General features: G+C 51.0%; 1 protein-coding gene across 1 annotated transcript in view; it reads right to left on the bottom strand.

Annotated features, from left to right (window-relative positions):
- LOC135545392 (netrin receptor UNC5A-like) overlaps positions 1 to 22,180 on the bottom strand; it is a 517,562-nt gene that overhangs the window by 101,538 nt on the left and 393,844 nt on the right.

Genomic DNA, 22,180 nt, shown 5'->3' with positions numbered 1-22,180 from the left:
GGTGTGTTGTAGTGGGGTCAGGGGAGGGTGTGTTGTAGAGGGGTCAGGGGGAGGGTGTGTGGTTATGGGGTCAGGGGAGGGTGTGTTGTAGGGGTCAGGGGGAGGGTGTGTGGTTATGGGGTCAGGGGTGTTGTAGGGGGGTCAGGGGGAGGGCGTGTGTTCAGTGTGTTGTAGTGGGGTCAGGGGGAGGGTGTGTTGTAGTGGGGTCAGGGGGAGGGTGTGTTGTAGAGGGGTCAGGGGGAGGGTGTGTTGTAGTGGGGTCAGGGGGAGGGTGTGTGGTTAGAGGGGTCAGGGGGAGGGGGTGGGGGAGGGTGTTGGTAGTGGGGTCAGGGGGAGGGTGTGTGGTTAGAGGGGTCAGGGGGAGGGTGTGTTGTTAGTGGGGTCAGGGGGAGGGTGTGTTGTAGAGGGGTCAGGGGGAGGGTGTGTTGTTAGGGGTGGGGTCAGGGGGTCAGGGTGTGTGGTTATGGGGTCAGGGGGAGGGTGTGGTAGTGGGGTCTGGGGGAGGGTGTGTGGTTATGGGGTCAGGGGGAGGGTGTGTGGTTATGGGGTCAGGGGGAGGGTGTGTTGTTATGGGGTCAGGGGGAGGGTGTGTGGTAGTGGGGTCAGGGGGAGGGTGTGTGGTAGTGGGGTCAGGGGAGGGTGTGTTGTAGAGGGGTCAGGGGGAGGGTCAGGGGGGTCAGGGGTGTGTTGTAGTGGGGTCAGGGGGAGGGTGTGTGGTTATGGGGTCAGGGGGAGGGTGTGTTGTAGTGGGGTCAGGGGGAGGGTGTGTTATGGGGTCAGGGGGAGGGTGTGTTGTAGTGGGGTCAGGGGGAGGGTGTGTGGTTCAGGGGGGGGTGGGGTCAGGGGGAGGGTGTGTGGTAGTGGGGTCAGGGGGAGGGTGTGTTGTAGTCAGGGGGTCAGGGGGAGGGGGGAGGTGTGTGTTATGGGGTCAGGGGGAGGGTGTGTGGTTAGTGGGGTCAGGGGGGTGTGTTGTGTGTGTGTGTAGTGGGGTCAGGGGGAGGGTGTGTGGTTATGGGGTCAGGGGGAGGGTGTGTGGTTATGGGGTCAGGGGGAGGGTGTGTTGTAGTGGGGTCAGGGGGAGGGTGTGTGTAGTGGGGTCAGGGGGAGGGTGTGTTAGTAGTGGGGTCAGGGGAGGGTGTGTGGTTATGGGGTCAGGGGAGGGTGTGTGGTAGTGGGGTCAGGGGAGGGTGTGTGGTTATGGGGTCAGGGGGAGGGTGTGTGGTTATGGGGTCAGGGGGTCAGGGTGTGTGGTTATGGGGTCAGGGGGAGGGTGTGTGGTTAGTGGGGTCAGGGGGAGGGTGTGTGGTTATGGGGTCAGGGGGAGGGTGTGTGGTTGTGGGGTCAGGGGGAGGGTGTGTGGTTATGGGGTCAGGGGGAGGGTGTGTTGTAGAGGGGTCAGGGGGAGGGTGTGTGGTTATGGGGTCAGGGGGAGGGTGGGGTCAGGGGGAGGGTGTGTGGTAGTGGGGTCAGGGGGAGGGTGTGTGGTTATGGGGTCAGGGGAGGGTGTGTGGTTAGTGGGGTCAGGGGAGGGTGTGTGGTAGTGGGGTCAGGGGGTGTGGTTATGGGGTGTGTGGTTATGGGGTCAGGGGGAGGGTGTGTTGTTAGTGGGGTCAGGGGGAGGGTGTGTGGTTATGGGGTCAGGGGGAGGAGGGTGTGTGGTTATGGGGTCAGGGGGAGGGTGTGTGGTTATGGGGTCAGGGGGAGGGTGTGTGGTTGTGGGGTCAGGGGGAGGGTGTGTGGTAGTGGGGTCAGGGGGAGGGTGTGTGGTTGTGGGGTCAGGGGGAGGGTGTGTGGTTATGGGGTCAGGGGGAGGGTGTGTGGTTATGGGGTCAGGGGGAGGGTGTGTGGTTATGGGGTCAGGGGGGGGGAGGGTGTGTTGTAGTGGGGTCAGGGGGAGGGTGTGTGGTTATGTGGGGGGTCAGGGGAGGGTGTGTGGTTGTGGGGTCAGGGGGAGGGTGTGTGGTTATGGGGTCAGGGGGAGGGTGTGTGGTTGTGGGGTCAGGGGGAGGGTGTGTGGTTATGGGGTCAGGGGGTGGTAGGGTGTGTGGTTAGTGGGGTCAGGGGGGGTGGGTGTGTGGTTATGGGGTCAGGGGGAGGGTGTGTTGTAGTGGGGTCAGGGGGAGGGTGTGTGGTTTGGGGTCAGGGGGAGGGGTGTGGTTATGGGGTCAGTGGGGTCAGGGGGTCAGGGGGAGGGTGTGGGTGTGTGGTTATGGGGTCAGGGGGAGGGTGTGTGGTTATGGGGTGTGTGGGGAGGGTGTGTGTAGTGGGGTCAGGGGGAGGGTGTGTGGTAGTGGGGTCAGGGGGAGGGTGTGTGGTTATGGGGTCAGGGGGAGGGTGTGTGGTAGTGGGGTCAGGGGGAGGGTGTGTGTGTAGTAGGGGTCAGGGGGAGGGTGTGTTGTAGAGGGGTCAGGGGGAGGGTGTGTGGTAGTGGGGTCAGGGGGAGGGTGTGTGGTTATGGGGTCAGGGGGAGGGTGTGTGGTAGTGGGGTCAGGGGGAGGGTGTGTGGTAGTGGGGTCAGGGGGAGGTGTTGGTTGTGGGGTCAGGGGGAGGGTGTGTGGTTATGGGGTCAGGGGGAGGGTGTGTGGTTGTGGGGTCAGGGGGAGGGTGTGTGGTTAGGGGTCAGGGGGAGGGTGTGTGTAGAGGGGTCAGGGGGAGGGTGTGTGGTTAGGGGGAGGGTGGGGTCAGGGGGAGGGGAGTGTGGTTGTGGGGTCTGGGGGAGGGTGTGTGGTAGTGGGGTCAGGGGGAGGGTGTGTGGTTATGGGGTCAGGGGGGTGTGTGGTTAGGGGTGGGTGTGTGGGGTCAGGGGGAGGGTGTGTGGTTGTGGGGTCAGGGGGAGGGTGTGTGGTTATGGGGTCAGGGGAGGGTGTGTTGTAGTGGGGTCAGGGGAGGGTGTGTGGTTATGGGGTCAGGGGGAGGGTGTGTGGTTGTGGGGTCAGGGGGAGGGTGTGTGGTTAGAGGGGTCAGGGGGAGGGTGTGTGGTAGTGGGGTCAGGGGGAGGGTGTGGTGGGGGAGGGTGTGTGGGGTCAGGGGGAGGGTGTGTGGTTAGTGGGGTCAGGGGGAGGGTGTGTGGTAGTGGGGTCAGGGGGGGTGTGTGGTAGGGTGGTGGTGTGTGTGGGGTCAGGGGGAGGGTGTGTAGGTCAGGGGAGGGTGTGTGGGGTCAGGGGAGGGTGTGTGGTAGTGGGGTCAGGGGGAGGGTGTGTGGTAGTGGGGTCAGGGGGGTGTGTGGTAGTGGGGTCAGGGGGGGGGTGTGGTAGAGGGGTCAGGGGGAGGGTGTGTGGTAGTGGGGTGGGGTCAGGGGGGGTCAGGGTGTGTGGTTATGGGGTCAGGGGGAGGGTGTGTGGTAGTGGGGTCAGGGGGAGGGTGTGTGGTTATGGGGTCAGGGGGAGGGTGTGTGGTTATGGGGTCAGGGGGAGGGTGTGTGGTGTAGTGGGGTCAGGGGAGGGTGTGTGGTAGATGGGGTCAGGGGAGGGTGTGTGGTTAGTGGGGTCAGGGGGAGGGTGTGTGGTAGTGGGGTCAGGGGGAGGGTGTGTGGTAGAGGGGTCAGGGGGGAGGGTGTGTTGTAGGGGGTTGTGTGGTATGGGGTCAGGGGGAGGGTGTGTGGTAGTGGGGTCAGGGGGGGTGTGTGGGGGGTCAGTGTGTTGTAGTGGGGTCAGGGGGAGGGTGTGTGGTTATGGGGTCAGGGGGAGGGTGTGTGGTAGTGGGGTCAGGGGGAGGGTGTGTGGTAGTGGGGTCAGGGGGAGGGTGTGTGGTTATGGGGTCAGGGGAGGGTGTGTGGTAGTGGGGTCAGGGGGAGGGTGTGTGGTAGTGGGGTCAGGGGAGGGTGTGTGTGTAGTGGGGTCAGGGGGAGGGGGTGTGTGGTAGTTGGGGGAGGGTGTGGGTAGTGGGGTCAGGGGAGGGTGTGTGGTAGTGGGGTCAGGGGGAGGGTGTGTGGTTATGGGGTCAGGGGAGGGTGTGTGGTTATGGGGTCAGGGGGAGGGTGTGTGGTAGTGGGGTCAGGGGAGGGTGTTTGGTTATGGGGTCAGGGGGAGGGTGTGTGGTAGTGGGGTCAGGGGGAGGGTGTGTGGTGTGGGGTCAGGGGGAGGGTGTGTGGTTATGGGGTCAGGGGGAGGGTGTGTGGTTATGGGGTCAGGGGAGGGTGTGTGGTAGTGGGGTCAGGGGGAGGGTGTGTGGTCAGGGGGAGGGTGGGGTCAGGGGGAGGGTGTGTGGGGGGTTATGGGGGTCAGGGGTTGTCAGGGGGGGAGGGTGTGTGGTTATGGGGTCAGGGGAGGGTGTGTGGTAGTGGGGTCAGGGGGAGGGTGTGTGGTAGTGGGGTCAGGGGGAGGGTGTGTGGTTATGGGGTCAGGGGGAGGGTGTGTGGTTAGTGGGGTCAGGGGGGGGAGGGTGTGTGGTAGTGGGGTCAGGGGAGGGTGTGTGGTAGTGGGGTCAGGGGGAGGGTGTGTGTAGTGGGGTCAGGGGGAGGGGTGGTGTGGTTTTGGGGTCAGGGGGAGGGTGTGTGGTTAGGGGAGGGTGGGGTCAGGGGAGGGTGTGTGGTAGTGGGGTCAGGGGGAGGGTGTGTGGTAGTGGGGTCAGGGGGAGGGTGTGTGGTAGTGGGGTCAGGGGGAGGGTGTGTGGTAGTGGGGTCAGGGGGGGGAGGGTGTGTGGTAGTGGGGTCAGGGGGAGGGTGTGTGGTATGGGGTCAGGGGGAGGGTGTGTGGTTAGTGGGGTCAGGGGAGGGTGTGTAGGTCAGGGGGAGGGTGGGGTCAGGGGAGGGTGTGTGGTAGTGGGGTCAGGGGGAGGGTGTGTGGTTGTGGGGTCAGGGGGAGGGTGTGTGGTTGTGGGGTCAGGGGGAGGGTGTGTGGTAGTTCAGGGGAGGGTGGGGTCAGGGGGAGGGTGTGTGGGGGAGGGTGTAGTGGGGTCAGGGGGAGGGTGTGTGGTAGTGGGGTCAGGGGGAGGGTGTGTGGTTGTGGGGTCAGGGGGAGGGTGTGTGGTTGTGGGGTCAGGGGGGGGGAGGTGTGGTAGTGGGGTCAGGGGAGGGTGTGTGGTAGTGGGGTCAGGGGAGGGTGTGTGGTAGTGGTGTGTGGTAGTGGGGTCAGGGGAGGGTGTGTGGTGGGGTCATGGGGTCAGGGGTCAGGGGAGGGTGTGTTGGTTAGGGGGGGTCAGGGGGGGTCAGGGTGTGTGGTAGTGGGGTCAGGGGAGGGTGTGTGGGAGGGTGTAGTGGGGTAGAGGGGTCAGGGGGAGGGTGTGTGGTTATCAGGGGAGGGTGTGTGGTAGTGGGGTCAGGGGAGGGTGTGTGGTTATGGGGTCAGGGGAGGGTGTGTGGTAGTGGGGTCAGGGGAGGGGTGTGTGGTTGTGGGGTCAGGGGAGGGTGTGTGGTAGTGGGGTCAGGGGGAGGGTGTGTGGTTAGGGGTCAGGGGGAGGGGTCAGGGGGTCAGGGGAGGGTGTGTGGTTAGTGGGGTCAGGGGGAGGGTGTGTGGTAGTGGGGTCAGGGGAGGGTGTGTGGTAGTGGGGTCAGGGGGAGGGTGTGTGGTTAGTGGGGTCAGGGGGAGGGTGTGTGGTTATGGGGTCAGGGGGAGGGTGTGTGGTAGTGGGGTCAGGGGAGGGTGTGTGGTTGTGGTGGGGTCAGGGGGAGGGTGTGTGGTTATGGGGTCAGGGGGGTCAGGGTGTGTGGTGTGGGGTCAGGGGAGGGTGTGTGTTAGTGGGGTCAGGGGGAGGGTGTGTGGTAGTGGGGTCAGGGGAGGGTGTGGTAGGGGGTCAGGGGAGGTGTGTGGTTATGGGGTCAGGGGAGGGTGTGTGGTTAGGGGTCAGGGGGAGGGTGTGTTGTAGTGGGGTCAGGGGGAGGGTGTGTGGTAGTGGGGTCAGGGGAGGGTGTGTGGTTATGGGGTCAGGGGAGGGTGTGTGGTAGTGGGGTCAGGGGGAGGGTGTGTGTAGAGGGGTCAGGGGGAGGGTGTTGTAGTGGGGTCAGGGGGAGGGTGTGTGGTTATGGGGTCAGGGGGAGGGTGTGGGGTCAGGGGAGGGGGGGTCAGGGGGAGGGTGTGTGGTAGTGGGGTCAGGGGGAGGGTGTGTGGTAGTGGGGTCAGGGGGTGTGTGGTAGTGGGGTCAGGGGGAGGGTGTGTGGTTAGTGGGGTCAGGGGAGGGTGTGTGGTAGTGGGGTCAGGGGGAGGGTGTGTGGTTAGTGGGGTCAGGGGAGGGTGTGTGGTTAGGGGGTCAGGGGGAGGGTGTGTGGTAGTGGGGTCAGGGGGAGGGTGTGTGGTAGTGGGGTCAGGGGGGGTGTGTGGTTATGGGGTGTGTGGTTAGTGGGGTCAGGGGGGGGGGGTGTGTGGTGGTAGTGGGGTCAGGGGGAGGGTGTGTGGGGTTAGGGTGGGGTCAGGGGGAGGGTGTGGTTTTGGGGTCAGGGGAGGGTGTGTTGTAGTGGGGTCAGGGGGAGGTGTGTGTGTGGTTTTGGGGTCAGGGGGAGGGTGTTTTGTGGTTATGGGGTCAGGGGAGGGTGTGTGGTGTGTGGTTTGGGGTCAGGGGAGGGTGTGTGGTTGTGGGGTCAGGGGGAGGGTGTGTGGTAGTGGGGTCAGGGGGAGGGTGTGTGGTAGTGGGGTCAGGGGGAGGGTGTGTGGTAGTGGGGTCAGGGGAGGGTGTGTGGTTGTGGGGTCAGGGGGAGGGTGTGTGGTTAGTGGGGTCAGGGGGAGGGTGTGTGGTATGGGGTCAGGGGAGGGTGTGTGGTAGTGGGGTCAGGGGAGGGTGTGTGGTAGTGGGGTCAGGGGGAGGGTGTGTGGTTAGTGGGGTCAGGGGGAGGGTGTGTGTGGGGTCAGGGGGAGGGTGTGTTGTAGTGGGGTCAGGGGGAGGGTGTGTGTTGTCAGGGGAGGGTGTGGGTGGGGTCAGGGGGAGGGTGTGTGGGGTATGGGGTCAGGGGGTCAGGGGAGGGTGTGTGTTAGTGGGGTCAGGGGAGGGTGTGTGGTAGGGGGTCAGGGGGAGGGTGTGTTGTAGGGTGTGTGTAGTGGGGTCAGGGGAGGGTGTGTGGTAGTGGGGTCAGGGGAGGGTGTGTAGTGGGGTCAGGGGGAGGGTGGGGTCAGGGGAGGGTGTGTGGTAGTGGGGTCAGGGGGAGGGTGTGTTGTAGAGGGGGTCAGGGGAGGGTGTGTGGTGTGGGGTCAGGGGGAGGGTTAGTGGGGTCAGGGGGAGGGTGTGTGGTAGTGGGGTCAGGGGGAGGGTGTGTTGTAGTGGGGTCAGGGGAGGGTGTGTGGTAGTGGGGTCAGGGGGAGGGTGTGTGGTTATGGGGTCAGGGGGAGGGTGTGTGGTAGTGGGGTCAGGGGGAGGGTGTGTTGTAGTGGGGTCAGGGGAGGGTGTGTGGTTATGGGGTCAGGGGAGGGTGTGTGGTAGAGGGGTCAGGGGAGGGTGTGTGGTAGTGGGGTCAGGGGTTGGTAGAGGGGTGTGTGGTTATGGGGTCAGGGGGAGGGTGTGTGGTTAGTGGGGTCAGGGGGAGGGTGTGTGGTAGTGGGGGTCAGGGGGAGGGTGTGTGGTAGTGGGGTCAGGGGGAGGGTGTGTGGTAGTGGGGTCAGGGGGTCAGGGGGAGGGTGTGTGGTAGTGGGGTCAGGGGGTCAGGGGGAGAGTGTGTGGTAGTGGGGTCAGAGGGGTGTGGTAGTGGGGTCAGGGGGTCAGGGGTGTGGTAGTGGGGTCAGGGGGAGGGTGTGTGGTAGTGGGGTCAGGGGGAGGGTGTGTGGTAGTGGGGTCAGGGGAGGGGTGTGTGGTAGTGGGGTCAGGGGGAGGGGGTCAGGGTGTGTGGTAGTGGGGTCAGGGGAGGGTGTGTGGTAGTGGGGTCAGGGGGAGGGTGTGTGGTAGTGGGGTCAGGGGGAGGGCGTGTGGTAGTGGGGTCAGGGGGAGGGTGTGTGGTAGTGGGGTCAGGGGGAGGGTGTGTGGTAGTGGGGTCAGGGGGAGGGTGTGGTTATGGGGTCAGGGGGAGGGTGTGTGGAAGTGGGGTCAGGGGGAGGGCGTGTGGAGGGGGTGTTTGGTAGTGGGGTCAGGGGGAGGGCGTGTGGTAGTGGGGTCAGGGGAGGGTGGTGTGGGGTCAGGGGAGTGGGGTCAGGGGGTCAGGGTGTGTGGTAGTGGGGTCAGGGGGAGGGTGTGTGGAAGTGGGGTCAGGGGAGGGTGTGGTAGTGGGGTCAGGGGGAGGGTGTGTGGTAGTGGGGTCAGGGGGAGGGTGTGTGGTAGTGGGGTCAGGATGAGGGTGTGTGGTAGCGGGGTCAGGGGGAGGGTGTTTGGTAGTGGGGTCAGGGGGAGGGTGTGTGGTAGCGGGGTCAGGGGGGAGGGTGTGTCGTTATGGTGTCAGGGGAGGGTGTGTGGTAGTGGGGTCAGGGGAGGGTGTGTGGTGTGTGGTTATGGGGTCAGGGGGAGGGTGTGTGGTGTGTGGTTAGGGGGTCAGGGGGAGGGTATGTTGTTATGGTGTCAGGAAGAGGGTGTGTGGTTATGGGGTCAGGGGGAGGGTATGTGGTTATGGGGTCAGGCGGTGTATATACAGTATGTGAGGACAGTGACCTATAGAACATTAACAATCAACCACATAGTTCGGATCTAGGCAATCAATTTACATGAAAGAAGACTCCTCTAATTTCCTGGCAACAACACTGCTTCTGGGGAGAAAGGAGAGAGAACAGAGAGAGAGAAAGCATAGAGAAAGGAAGGAGAACAGAGAGATAACAGAGAGAGAACGGAGAGAGAAATGAGAGAGAACAGAGAGAACAGAGAGAGAACAGAGAGAGAAAGGAGAGAGAACTGAGAGAGAAAGAAGAGAGAGACAGGAGAGAGAGAAAGGAGTACCTCGGCATACACATCACAGACAAACTGAATTGGTCCACTCACACAGACAGCATCGTGAAGAAGGCGCAGCAGCGCCTCTTCAACCTCAGGAGGCTGAAGAAATTCGGCTTGTCACCAAAAGCACTCACAAACTTCTACAGATGCACAATCGAGAGCATCCTGGCGGGCTGTATCACCGCCTGGTACGGCAACTGCTCCGCCCTCAACCGTAAGGCTCTCCAGAGGGTAGTGAGGTCTGCACAACGCATCACCGGGGGCAAACTACCTGCCCTCCAGGACACTTACACCACCCGATGTTACAGGAAGGCCATAAAGATCATCAAGGACATCAACCACCCGAGCCACTGCCTGTTCACCCCGCTATCATCCAGAAGGCGAGGTCAGTACAGGTGCATCAAAGCTGGGACCGAGAGACTGAAAAACAGCTTCTATCTCAAGGCCATCAGACTGTTAAACAGCCACCACTAACATTGAGTGGCTGCTGCCAACACACTGACACTGACTCAACTCCAGCCACTTTAATAATGGGAATTGATGGGAAATGATGTAAATATATCACTAGCCACTTTAAACAATGCTACCTTATATAATGTTACTTACCCTACATTATTCATCTCATATGCATACGTATATACTGTACTCTATATCATCGACTGCATCCTTATGTAATACATGTATCACTAGCCACTTTAACTATGCCACTTTGTTTACATACTCATCTCATATGTATATACTGTACTCGATACCATCTACTGCATCTTGCCTATGCTGCTCTGTACCATCACCCATTCATATATCCTTATGTACATATTCTTTATCCCCTTACACTGTGTATAAGACAGTAGTTTAGGAATTGTTAGTTCGATTACTTGTTGGTTATTACTGCATTGTCGGAACTAGAAGCACAAGCATTTCGCTACACTCGCATTAACATCTGCTAACCATGTGTATGTGACAAATAAAATTTGATTTCATTTGAGAGAGAACAGAGAGAGAGAACAGAGAGAGAACAGAGAGAACGGAGAGAGAACGGTGAGAGAAAGGAGAGAGAACAGAGAGAACAGAGAGAGAACAGAGACAGAAAGGAGAGAACTGAGAGAGAAAGAAGAGAGAGACAGGAGAGAGAGAAAGGAGAGAGAACAGAGAGAGAGAACAGAGACAGAAAGGAGAGAACTGAGAGAGAAAGAAGAGAGAGACAGGAGAGAGAGAAAGGAGAGAGAACAGAGAGAGAGAGAACAGAGAGAGAGAACAGAGAGAGAAAGAAGAGAGAACAGAGAGAACAGAGAGAGAACAGAGAGAGAAAGAAGAGAGAGAAAGGAGAAAGGAGAGAGAACAGAGAGAACGGAGAGAGAAAGGAGAGAGAATGGAGAGAGAACAAGAGAACGGAGAGAGAACAGAGAGAACGGAGAGAACGGAGAGAACGGAGAGAGGAGAGATGTAACATCCAATAAATATTGGATTCCTCAGCCAGAGGAATGAGTTCAGAAAGGTGAAGTGAGAGAAAGAGAGGAAGAGAACTATGAAGAGAGCTGGCTGCCAGAACAGTACAATTACCAACAGCTCTACCTGCCAGAACAATTACCAACAGCTCTACCTGCCAGAACAATTACCAACAGCTCTACCTGCCAGAACAATTACCAACAGCTCTACCTGCCATAACAATTACCAACAGCTCTACCTGCCAGAACAATTACCAACAGCTCTACCTGCCAGAACAATTACCAACAGCTCTACCTGCCAGAACAATTACCAACAGCTCTACCTGCCAGAACAATTACCAACAGCTCTACCTGCCAGAACAATTACCAACAGCTCTACCTGCCAGAACAATTACCAACAGCTCTACCTGCCAGAACAATTACCAACAGCTCTACCTGCCAGAACAGTACAATTACCAACAGCTCTACCTGCCAGAACAGTATAATTACCAACAGCTCTACCTGCCAGAATAGTACAATTACCAACAGCTCTACCTGCCAGAACAGTACAATTACCAACAGCTCTACCTGCCAGAAGGGTGCAATTACCAACAGCTCTACCTGCCAGAACAGTACAATTACCAACAGCTCTACCTGCCAGAACAGTACAATTACCAACAGCTCTACCTGCCAGAACAGTACAATTACCAACAGCTCTACCTGCCAGAACAGTACAATTACCAACAGCTCTACCTGCCAGAACAGTACAATTACCAACAGCTCTACCTGCCAGAACAGTACAATTAAAAACAGCTCAACAGACCTGCTTTACTTTGCTACTTGCTATTGTTTTAACTGGTTTATGCTGCATTGGATAAATAAGAGATACATAGAAGCTGTCCGTTGATCCTGTTATCAGTGAGATGATTAAATCGATAAATGACCTAAAACTAAAAATAAGCTTTGATGGACACGAAACAGTCTCAGCCGCTATAAGTCCTAAAAGACTTAGGAGGGATTTTAATGCCCTGTTTCTTTTAGTTGATAGTTGTTGATTTCGTAGCATTTGAAGACAATGAAAAGTCTTTGATCATTTAATCTATCAGATAAGCGGATTTAAAGCCTGATTAAAATCAATAAATTACCTAATGAATAAACTTTGATTGACACCAAACATTCACAAGCTGGCCTTTAGCTTCAACCCACTTTTGTCCCTGTACAGATTTATATCAAATCACTATTTATTTAGAGTTTTTTTATACAATGTTTCAACACACTTTACAAATGAAAAATAAATAAAAAACCTCATGAACATGAGACTAAACTTTCCACCACAGCCATCCCGTGTTCTAGCCCCATGGGATTGATACCACACTGTCTGCATCAATAGCATCAGAATGGACACAGTTCATTTCCTATGCAACCATAATAGGGTCTCTAATCTAATCTAATAATGTCTATGTTTCTCTGACTGGAGAACAGAGGAGAGAGAAACCGTTTAATATCCACATCTTTCTGACACTAACTTCTTCTCTCTTACCCTCTACTTCCCTTTTCTGCCTATTTCTCACCTCTCAAATTTTTTTTTTGTGTCTTTCGATGACTCTTGTCCTTTCTCTGAGATCGTTCACAGTTTTGTGGCCGGTCTATTAGCTGCCACTGAAGGTGGCTCCCCTTCCTGTTCGGGTGGCGCTCGGCGGTCGTCGTGGCCGGTCTATTAGCTGCCACTGAAGGTGGCTCCCCTCCCTGTTCGGGTGGAGCTCGGCGGTCGTCGTGGCCGGTCTATTAGCTGCCACTGAAGGTGGCTCCCCTTCCTGTTCGGGTGGCGCTCGGCGGTCGTCGTCGCCGGTCTATTAGCTGCCACTGAAGGTGGCTCCCCTTCCTGTTCGGGTGGCGCTCGGCGGTCGTCGTGGCCGGTCTATTAGCTACCACTGAAGGTGGTTCCCCTTCCTGTTCGGGTGGCGCTCGGCGGTCGTCGTGGCCGGTCTATTAGCTACCACTGAAGGTGGCTCCCCTTCCTGTTCGGGTGGCGCTCGGCGGTCGTCGTGGCCGGTCTATTAGCTGCCACTGAAGGTGGTTCCCCTTCTTGTTCGGGTGGCGCTCGGCGGTCGTCGTGGCCGGTCTATTAGCTGCCACTGAAGGTGGCTCCCCTTCCTGTTCGGGTGGCGCTCGGCGGTCGTCGTCGCCGGTCTATTAGCTACAACTGAAGGTGGCTCCCCTTCCTGTTCGGGTGGCGGTCGTCGTGGCCGGTCTATTAGCTGCCACTGAAGGTGGTTCCCCTTCTTGTTCGGGTGGCGCTCGGCGGTCGTCGTGGCCGGTCTATTAGCTGCCACTGAAGGTGGCTCCCCTCCCTGTTCGGGTGGCGCTCGGCGGTCGTCGTCGCCGGTCTATTAGCTGCCACTGAAGGTGGCTCCTCTTCCTGTTCGGGTGGCGCTCGGCGGTCGTCGTCGCCGGTCTATTAGCTGCCACTGAAGGTGGCTCCCCTTCCTGTTCGGGTGGTGCTCGGCGGTCGTCGTGGCCAGTCTATTAGCTGCCACTGAAGGTGGTTCCCCTTCCTGTTCGGGTGGCGCTCGGCGGTCGTCGTCGCCGGTCTATTAGCTCCCACTGAAGGTGGCTCCCCTTCCTGTTCGGGTGGCGCTCGGCGGTCGTCGTGGCCGGTCTATTAGCTGCCACTGAAGGTGGCTCCCCTTCCTGTTCGGGTCGGGTGGCGCTCGGCGGTCGTCGTCGCCGGTCTATTAGCTGCCACCGATCCCTTTGTCCTTTTCGTTTGTTTTTGTCTGTTCCTTGTTGGGGTTTTGGGATGGGTGTTATTTAAGTTTGCTGGTGTTTTTGCGGGCTTGTTGGTTGTTACGTTTGGTGATGTATCGTGTTTTGGTTTCGGGTTTTTCGCTGTCCAGTGTGTGTCCAGGTTTTGAGTTGGTTTAGCGCCAGTGTTTTGGGCATTCAGCCATGTTTTGGACCTGTTACAATTTGAAGGACCTTAAAGAGGGGCGGCAGGGTAGCCTAGTGATTAGAGCATTGGACTAGTAACCAAAAGGTTGCAAGTTCGAATCCCTGAGCTGACAAGGTACAAATCTGTCATTCTGCCCCAAAACAGGCAGTTAACCCACTGTTCCTAGGCCGTCATTGAAAATAAGAATTTGTTCTTAACTGACTTGCCTAGTTGCCTAGCGGATCCTAACTGTTATAGGCCTATTTCTATCTTGCCCTGTTTTAAACTTGTCAATAATCAACTGACCAGCTTTCTCGATGTCTGTAGTATTCTCTCTAGAGTGCAATCTGGTTTCCGCTCAGGTTATGTATGTGTCACTGCAACCTTAAAGGTCCACAATGATGTCACCATTGCCATTGATTCTAAGCAATGTTGTTCTGCTATTTTTATTGACTTTGACAATGGCTTTGATACAGTAGACCATTCCATTCTTGTGGGCCGGCTAAGGAGTATTGGTGTCTCTGAGGGGTCTTTGGCCTGGTTTGCTAACTACCTCTCTCAAAGAAGGCAATGTATAAAGAACATCTGCAGTGACTGCCTGTCACCAAGGGAGTACCCCAAGGCTCAATCCTAGGCCCCAAGCTCTTCTCAATTTACATCATCAACAAACAAAAAAATATTGCTCAGGCAATAGGAATCTCTCTCAACTATTTATTTGCAGATGATACAGTCTTATATTCAACTGGCCCCTCCCCGGAATTTTCCAAGCTGTTTAAAGGCAAAGTCAACTTAGTGTATGTATTGTGAAACAGTGAATTATAGTGAAATAATCTGTCGATAAACAATTGTTGAAAACAAGAAATGTGTGGAGTGGTTGAAAAACGAGTTTCAAGTGTATGAAAACTTCCGACTTCAACTGTATATAGGTTCTGAAATGTTGTGAAATAGCACAGTTACAAATAGAAATCAAACTGGATGGACATCAGAAATAGAGGAATGACTAAAAAACAAACAAAATATAACTATTGTAAAATAGATTGTGTCTGTAAAAAGTTTATAACATGTATAAACTGAAGGTAGAAGCCTAAGTGTTTACTAGTTTACTCCAATTGGGCGATGGGCAGTAGGGTTTGGAGAATATGTCGTTCTGCCCCGGAACAAGACAGTTAACCAATCATTGTAAAACAAAAAAGGTTTAAAAAAATGTGTGTATGTATGGATATATGTATGGATATATATAGCCCCTTGAATTGAATTTAATATATATTTACCCCAAAAATATATGGGGGATTGGAAATTATGAAGACAATTACATTGATGGAAGCAACAATCTATCTGCAATATTAAAGCTGATCCACCCCTTAACATGTTTTTTAAATAAAAAGAAGCCCCCCCCCCCTTAATTAACAGGTGTTATTACTACCGCTGAGGGTTTATCAGTACTTGGGAGTATGGCTAGACGGTGCACTGTCCTTCTCTCAGCACATATCAAAGCTGCGGGCTAAAGTTTCCTCTATCATAATCACTCCACTTTCACCCCAGCTGCCAAACTAACCCTGATTCAGATGACCATCCTATCCATGATAGTATATAGAGATATCATTTATAGATCGGCAGGTAAGGGTGGCTAGATGTTCTTTACCATTCGGCCATCAGATACATAGCAATGGTAAAAATACCATGGCTATATACAGGGAGTACCAGGTAATAACATGGTTATATACTGGGAGTACCAGGTAATAACATGGCTATATACAGGGAGTAACAGGTAATAACATGGTTATATACAGGGAGTACCAGGTAATAACATGGCTATATACAGGGAGGTAATAACATGGCTATATACAGAGAGTACCAGGTAATAACATGGTTATATACAGGGAGTACCAGGTAACAACATGGTTATATACAGGGAGTACCAGGTAATAACATGTTTATATACAGGGAGTACCAGGTAATAACATGGCTATATACAGGTAAATAACATGGCTATATAGGGAGTACTAGGTAACAACATGGTAATAAGGAAGTACATGGTAATAACATGGCTATATACAGGAGGTAATAACATGGCTATATACAGGAGTACTAATAACATGGTAACAACATGGCTAAATACAGGAAGTACCAGGTAATAACATGGCTATATACAGGCTATATACAGGGGTTACCAGGTAATAACATGGCTATATAATAACAGGCTATATACAAGGAGTACCAGGTAATAACATGGCTATATACAGAGAGTACCAGGTAATAACATGGCTAAATACAGGGAGTACCAGGTAATAACATGGCTATATACAGGGAGTACCAGATAATAACATGGCTATATACAGGGAGTACCAAGTAATAACATGGTTATATACAGGGAGTACCAGGTAATAACATGGCTCTATACAGGGAGTACCAGGTAATAACATGGTTATATAAAAGGAGTACTAGGTAATAACATGGTTATATCCAGGGGGTACCAGGTAATAACATGGCTATATACAGGGAGTACCAGGTAATAACATGGCTATATACAGGGAGGTAATAACATGGCTAAATACAGGGACTACCAGGTAATAACATGGTTATATACAGGGAGTACCAGGTAATAACATGGCTATATACAGTGAGGTAATAACATGGCTATATACAGGGAGTACCAGGTAATAACATGGCTATATACAGGAAGTACCAGGTAATAACATGGCTATATACAGGAGTACCAGGTAATAACATGGTTATATACAGGGAGTACCAGGTAATAACAGGGAGTACCAGGTAATAACATGGCTATATACAGGGAGTACCAGGTAATAACATGGCTATATATACTAGGTAACAACATGGCTAAATACAGGAAGTACCAGGTAATAACATGGCTATATACAGGGAGGTAATAACATGGCTATATACAGGGAGTACCAGGTAATAACATGGTTATATACAGTACCAGTAATAACATGGCTATATACAGGCAAATAACATGGTTATATACAGGGAGTACCAGGTAATAACATGGCTATATACAGGGAGGTAATAACATGGCTATATACAGAGAGTACCAGGTAATAACATGGTTATATACAGGGAGTACCAGGTAACAACATGGTTATATACAGGGAGTACCAGGTAATAACATGTTTATATACAGGGAGTACCAGGTAATAACATGGCTATATACAGGGAGTACCAGGTAATAACATGGCTATATATAGGGAGTACTAGGTAACAACATGGCTAAATACAGGAAGTACCAGGTAATAACATGGCTATATACAGGGAGGTAATAACATGGCTATATACAGGGAGTACCAGGTAATAACATGGCTATATACAGGAGTACCAGGTAATAACATGGCTAAATATAGGGAGTACCAGGGAGTACCAGGTAATAACATGGTTATATACAGGGAGTACCAGGTAATAACATGGCTATATACAGGGGTTACCAGGTAATAACATGGCTAAATACAGGGAGGTAATAACATGGCTATATACAAGGAGTACCAGGTAATAACATGGCTATATACAGAGAGTACCAGGTAATAACATGGCTAAATACAGGGAGTACCAGGTAATAACATGGCTATATACAGGGAGTACCAGATAATAACATGGCTATATACAGTAATAACATGGTTATATACAATAATAACATGGCTATATACAGGGAGTACCAGGTAATAACATGGCTATATAAAAGGAGTACTAGGTAATAACATGGTTATATCCAGGGGTACCAGGTAATAACATGGCTATATACAGGGAGTACCAGGTAATAACATGGCTATATACAGGAGGTAATAACATGGCTAAATATAACATAATAACATGGTTATATACAGGGAGTACCAGGTAATAACATGGCTATATACATATAACATGGCTATATACAGGGAGTACCAGGTAATAACATGGCTATATACAGGAAGTACCAGGTAATAACATGGCTATATACAGGGAGTACCAGGTAATAACATGGCTATATACAGGGAGTACCAGGTAATAACATGGTTATAAACAGAAAGTACCAGGTAATAGCATGGCTATATACAGGGAGTACCAGGTAATAACATGGCTATATACAGGGAGTACCAGGTAATACTATGGCTATATACAGGGAGTACCAGGTAATAACATGGCTATATACAGGGAGTACCAGGTAACAACATGACTATATACAGGAAGTACCAGGTAATAACATGGCTATATATAGGGAGTACCAGATAATAACATGACTATATACAGGAAGTACCAGGTAATAACATGGCTATATATAGGGAGTACTAGGTAACAACATGGTTATATACAGGGAGGTAACAACATGGTTATATACAGGAGTACCAGGTAATAACATCACCAGTACTGAGTCATTGTGCTGGGTTATGAGGTAATTGAGGGCCTCCAGAAAAGTATTCACACCCCTTGACTTATTCCACATTTTGTTCTGTTACAGACTGAATTCAAAATGGATTACATTTTTTCCACCCCTCTACACTGATGGTGAGGATCAACCATCTTGCTGCTCTACATTTGTCAGTCAATAGCGGCTACAAACTAGCTAGCTAAGTAGATTTAGCTATCACATAGCATCTTGTTTGTTCCTAATACAATCGTTCAGGCAGACTCGGCGTGCTCCGTGAACACACACCCCATCATGGGGGGGATCATTCCCCGTCATACAAGAAGCAACTAGCCTATGCTATAGGCTAGCATGCAGGCAATGCATCTATATACAGGGAGTAAGTAGCAATGTTTTCTAATCATGAGCAGGAGATGGTGATTCGATAGTATTTCAGTCTCTATGAAGGCGTTAATCATTTAGTGCAGCATCAATATCGTAGTAGTTATTTCTGCATATACTCTCAGTGATGAGCTATATTTTACAAGTCATCCCAGTCATCCCATTCATATACTACCAGTTGTCATGACGTGGCCCTCTTTGGGGATAGCGAGTACCATCCCCCCCATCTCTCTCACCACTTCTCTCTTCCCCCTACACCCAGGCTCTGTTATCGCAGGTCATAAATTCATAGAGGAGTCTATGTCCTCATGGCCAGGCAGTATAGAGAGAAGGTTTCACAGGAGAACAAAGGAGCCTCTTCTCAATCATAGAACTTGAGAACTGAACAATGTCCATGTTTTGGAGAATGTGTACGCGGTCTGGGGAGAATCCAGCTACGAACTGCTCCGTTTCGTTTAACGTTTGTGAAACTCATGAGAGACATTACAGCCACATTACCATAACTCTGTTTATTAAAGAGTCTCAGTTGTGAGGCTTGCATCTAATTGTTGTTTAAAATTAATGAGTAAAGATGAGTTTGAGTTTAGGATGTTTATTAGCATGTCTAGTCATGTGTCATGTGTCATGTATCTGCAGCAGTAGGTTTAGGATGTTAATTAGCATGTGTCATGTATCTGCAGCAGTAGGTTTAGGCTGTTAATTAGCATGTGTCATGTATCTGCAGCAGTAGGTTTAGGCTGTTAATTAGCATGTGTCATGTATCTGCAGCAGTAGGTTTAGGATGGTAATTAGCATGTGTCATGTATCTGCAGCAGTAGGTTTAGGCTGTTAATTAGCATGTGTCATGTATCTGCAGCAGTAGGTTTAGGATGTTAATTAGCATGTGTCATGTATCTGCAGCAGTAGGTTTAGGCTGTTAATTAGCATGTGTCATGTATCTGCAGCAGTAGGTTTAGGCTGTTAATTAGCATGTGTCATGTATCTGCAGCAGTAGGTTTAGGCTGTTAATTAGCATGTGTCATGTATCTGCAGCAGTAGGTTTAGGATGTTAATTAGCATGTGTCATGTATCTGCAGCAGTAGGTTTAGGATGTTAATTAGCATGTGTCATGTATCTGCAGCAGTAGGTTTAGGCTGTTAATTAGCATGTGTCATGTATCTGCAGCAGTAGGTTTAGGATGTTAATTAGCATGTGTCATGTATCTGCAGCAGTAGGTTTAGGATGTTAATTAGCATGTGTCATGTATCTGCAGCAGTAGGTTTAGGATGTTAATTAGCATGTGTCATGTATCTGCAGCAGTAGGTTTAGGTTGTTAATTAGCATGTGTCATGTATCTGCAGCAGTAGGTTTAGGTTGTTAATTAGCATGTGTCATGTATCTGCAGCAGTAGGTTTAGGATGTTAATTAGCATGTGTCATGTATCTGCAGCAGTAGGTTTAGGCTGTTAATTAGCATGTGTCATGTATCTGCAGCAGTAGGTTTAGGCTGTTAATTAGCATGTGTCATGTATCTGCAGCAGTAGGTTTAGGTCTGTTAATTAGCATGTGTCATGTATCTGCAGCAGTAGGTTTAGGATGTTAATTAGCATGTGTCATGTATCTGCAGCAGTAGGTTTAGGTTGTTAATTAGCATGTGTCATGTATCTGCAGCAGTAGGTTTAGGTTGTTAATTAGCATGTGTCATGTATCTGCAGCAGTAGGTTTAGGATGTTAATTAGCATGTGTCATGTATCTGCAGCAGTAGGTTTAGGTTGTTAATTAGCATGTGTCATGTATCTGCAGCAGTAGGTTTAGACTGTTTATTAGCATGTGTCATGTATCTGCAGCAGTAGGTTTAGGCTGTTTATTAGCATGTGTCATGTATCTGCAGCAGTAGGTTTAGGATGTTAATTAGCATGTGTCATGTATCTGCAGCAGTAGGTTTAGGCTGTTAATTAGCATGTGTCATGTATCTGCAGCAGTAGGTTTAGACTGTTAATTAGCATGTGTCATGTATCTGCAGCAGTAGGTTTAGGATGTTAATTAGCATGTGTCATGTATCTGCAGCAGTAGGTTTAGGCTGTTAATTAGCATGTGTCATGTATCTGCAGCAGTAGGTTTAGGTTGTTAATTAGCATGTGTCATGTATCTGCAGCAGTAGGTTTAGGCTGTTAATTAGCATGTGTCATGTATCTGCAGCAGTAGGTTTAGACTGTTAATTAGCATGTGTCATGTATCTGCAGCAGTAGGTTGAGGCAGTTAATTAGCATGTGTCATGTATCTGCAGCAGTAGGTTTAGGCTGTTAATTAGCATGTGTCATGTATCTGCAGCAGTAGGTTTAGACTGTTAATTAGCATGTGTCATGTGTCATGTATCTGCAGCAGTAGGTTTAGGATGTTAATTAGCATGCGTCATGTATCTGCAGCAGTAGGTTGAGGCTGTTAATTAGCATGTGTCATGTGTCTGCAGCAGTAGGTTTAGTCTGTTAATTAGCATGTGTCATGTATCTGCAGCAGTACGTTTAGGATGTTAATTAGCATGTGTCATGTATCTGCAGCAGTAGGTTTAGGCTGTTAATTAGCATGTGTCATGTATCTGCAGCAGTAGGTTTAGGCTGTTAATTAGCATGTGTCATGTATCTGCAGCAGTAGGTTTAGGATGTTAATTAGCATGTGTCATGTATCTGCAGCAGTAGGTTTAGGATGTTAATTAGCATGTGTCATGTATCTGCAGCAGTAGGTTTAGGCTGTTAATTAGCATGTGTCATGTATCTGCAGCAGTAGGTTTAGGATGTTAATTAGCATGTGTCATGTATCTGCAGCAGTAGGTTTAGGATGTTAATTAGCATGTGTCATGTATCTGCAGCAGTAGGTTTAGGATGTTAATTAGCATGTGTCATGTATCTGCAGCAGTAGGTTTAGGCTGTTAATTAGCATGTGTCATGTATCTGCAGCAGTAGGTTTAGACTGTTAATTAGCATGTGTCATGTATCTGCAGCAGTAGGTTGAGGCTGTTAATTAGCATGTGTCATGTACCTGCAGCAGTAGGTTTAGGCTGTTAATTAGCATGTGTCATGTATCTGCAGCAGTAGGTTTAGACTGTTAATTAGCATGTGTCATGTGTCATGTATCTGCAGCAGTAGGTTTAGGATGTTAATTAGCATGCGTCATGTATCTGCAGCAGTAGGTTTCGGCTGTTAATTAGCATGTGTCATGTATCTGCAGCAGTAGGTTGAGGCTGTTAATTAGCATGTGTCATGTGTCTGCAGCAGTAGGTTTAGGCTGTTAATTAGCATGTGTCATGTATCTGCAGCAGTAGGTTTAGACTGTTTATTAGCATGTGTCATGTATCTTCAGCAGTAGGTTTAGGCTGTTTATTAGCATGCGTCATGTATCTGCAGCAGTAGGTTTAGGCTGTTAATTAGCATGTGTCATGTATCTGCAGCAGTAGGTTTAGACTGTTAATTAGCATGTGTCATGTGTCATGTATCTGCAGCAGTAGGTTTAGGATGTTAATTAGCATGCGTCATGTATCTGCAGCAGTAGGTTGAGGCTGTTAATAAGCATGTGTCATGTGTCTGCAGCAGTAGGTTTAGGCTGTTAATTAGCATGTGTCATGTATCTGCAGCAGTAGGTTTAGGCTGTTAATTAGCATGTGTCATGTATCTGCAGCAGTAGGTTTAGACTGTTAATTAGCATGTGTCATGTATCTGCAGCAGTAGGTTGAGGCAGTTAATTAGCATGTGTCATGTATCTGCAGCAGTAGGTTTAGGCTGTTAATTAGCATGTGTCATGTATCTGCAGCAGTAGGTTTAGACTGTTAATTAGCATGTGTCATGTGTCATGTATCTGCAGCAGTAGGTTTAGGATGTTAATTAGCATGCGTCATGTATCTGCAGCAGTAGGTTGAGGCTGTTAATTAGCATGTGTCATGTGTCTGCAGCAGTAGGTTTAGTCTGTTAATTAGCATGTGTCATGTATCTGCAGCAGTACGTTTAGGATGTTAATTAGCATGTGTCATGTATCTGCAGCAGTAGGTTTAGGCTGTTAATTAGCATGTGTCATGTATCTGCAGCAGTAGGTTTAGGCTGTTAATTAGCATGTGTCATGTATCTGCAGCAGTAGGTTTAGGATGTTAATTAGCATGTGTCATGTATCTGCAGCAGTAGGTTTAGGATGTTAATTAGCATGTGTCATGTATCTGCAGCAGTAGGTTTAGGCTGTTAATTAGCATGTGTCATGTATCTGCAGCAGTAGGTTTAGGATGTTAATTAGCATGTGTCATGTATCTGCAGCAGTAGGTTTAGGATGTTAATTAGCATGTGTCATGTATCTG

The sequence above is a fragment of the Oncorhynchus masou genome, chromosome 9 (genome assembly GCF_036934945.1).
Source record: "Oncorhynchus masou masou isolate Uvic2021 chromosome 9, UVic_Omas_1.1, whole genome shotgun sequence".
NCBI classification, from domain to species: Eukaryota; Metazoa; Chordata; class Actinopteri; order Salmoniformes; family Salmonidae; genus Oncorhynchus; species Oncorhynchus masou.
Note: the sequence above shows the minus strand (reverse complement) of the source record. Positions and strands in the feature narration are given on the sequence as shown.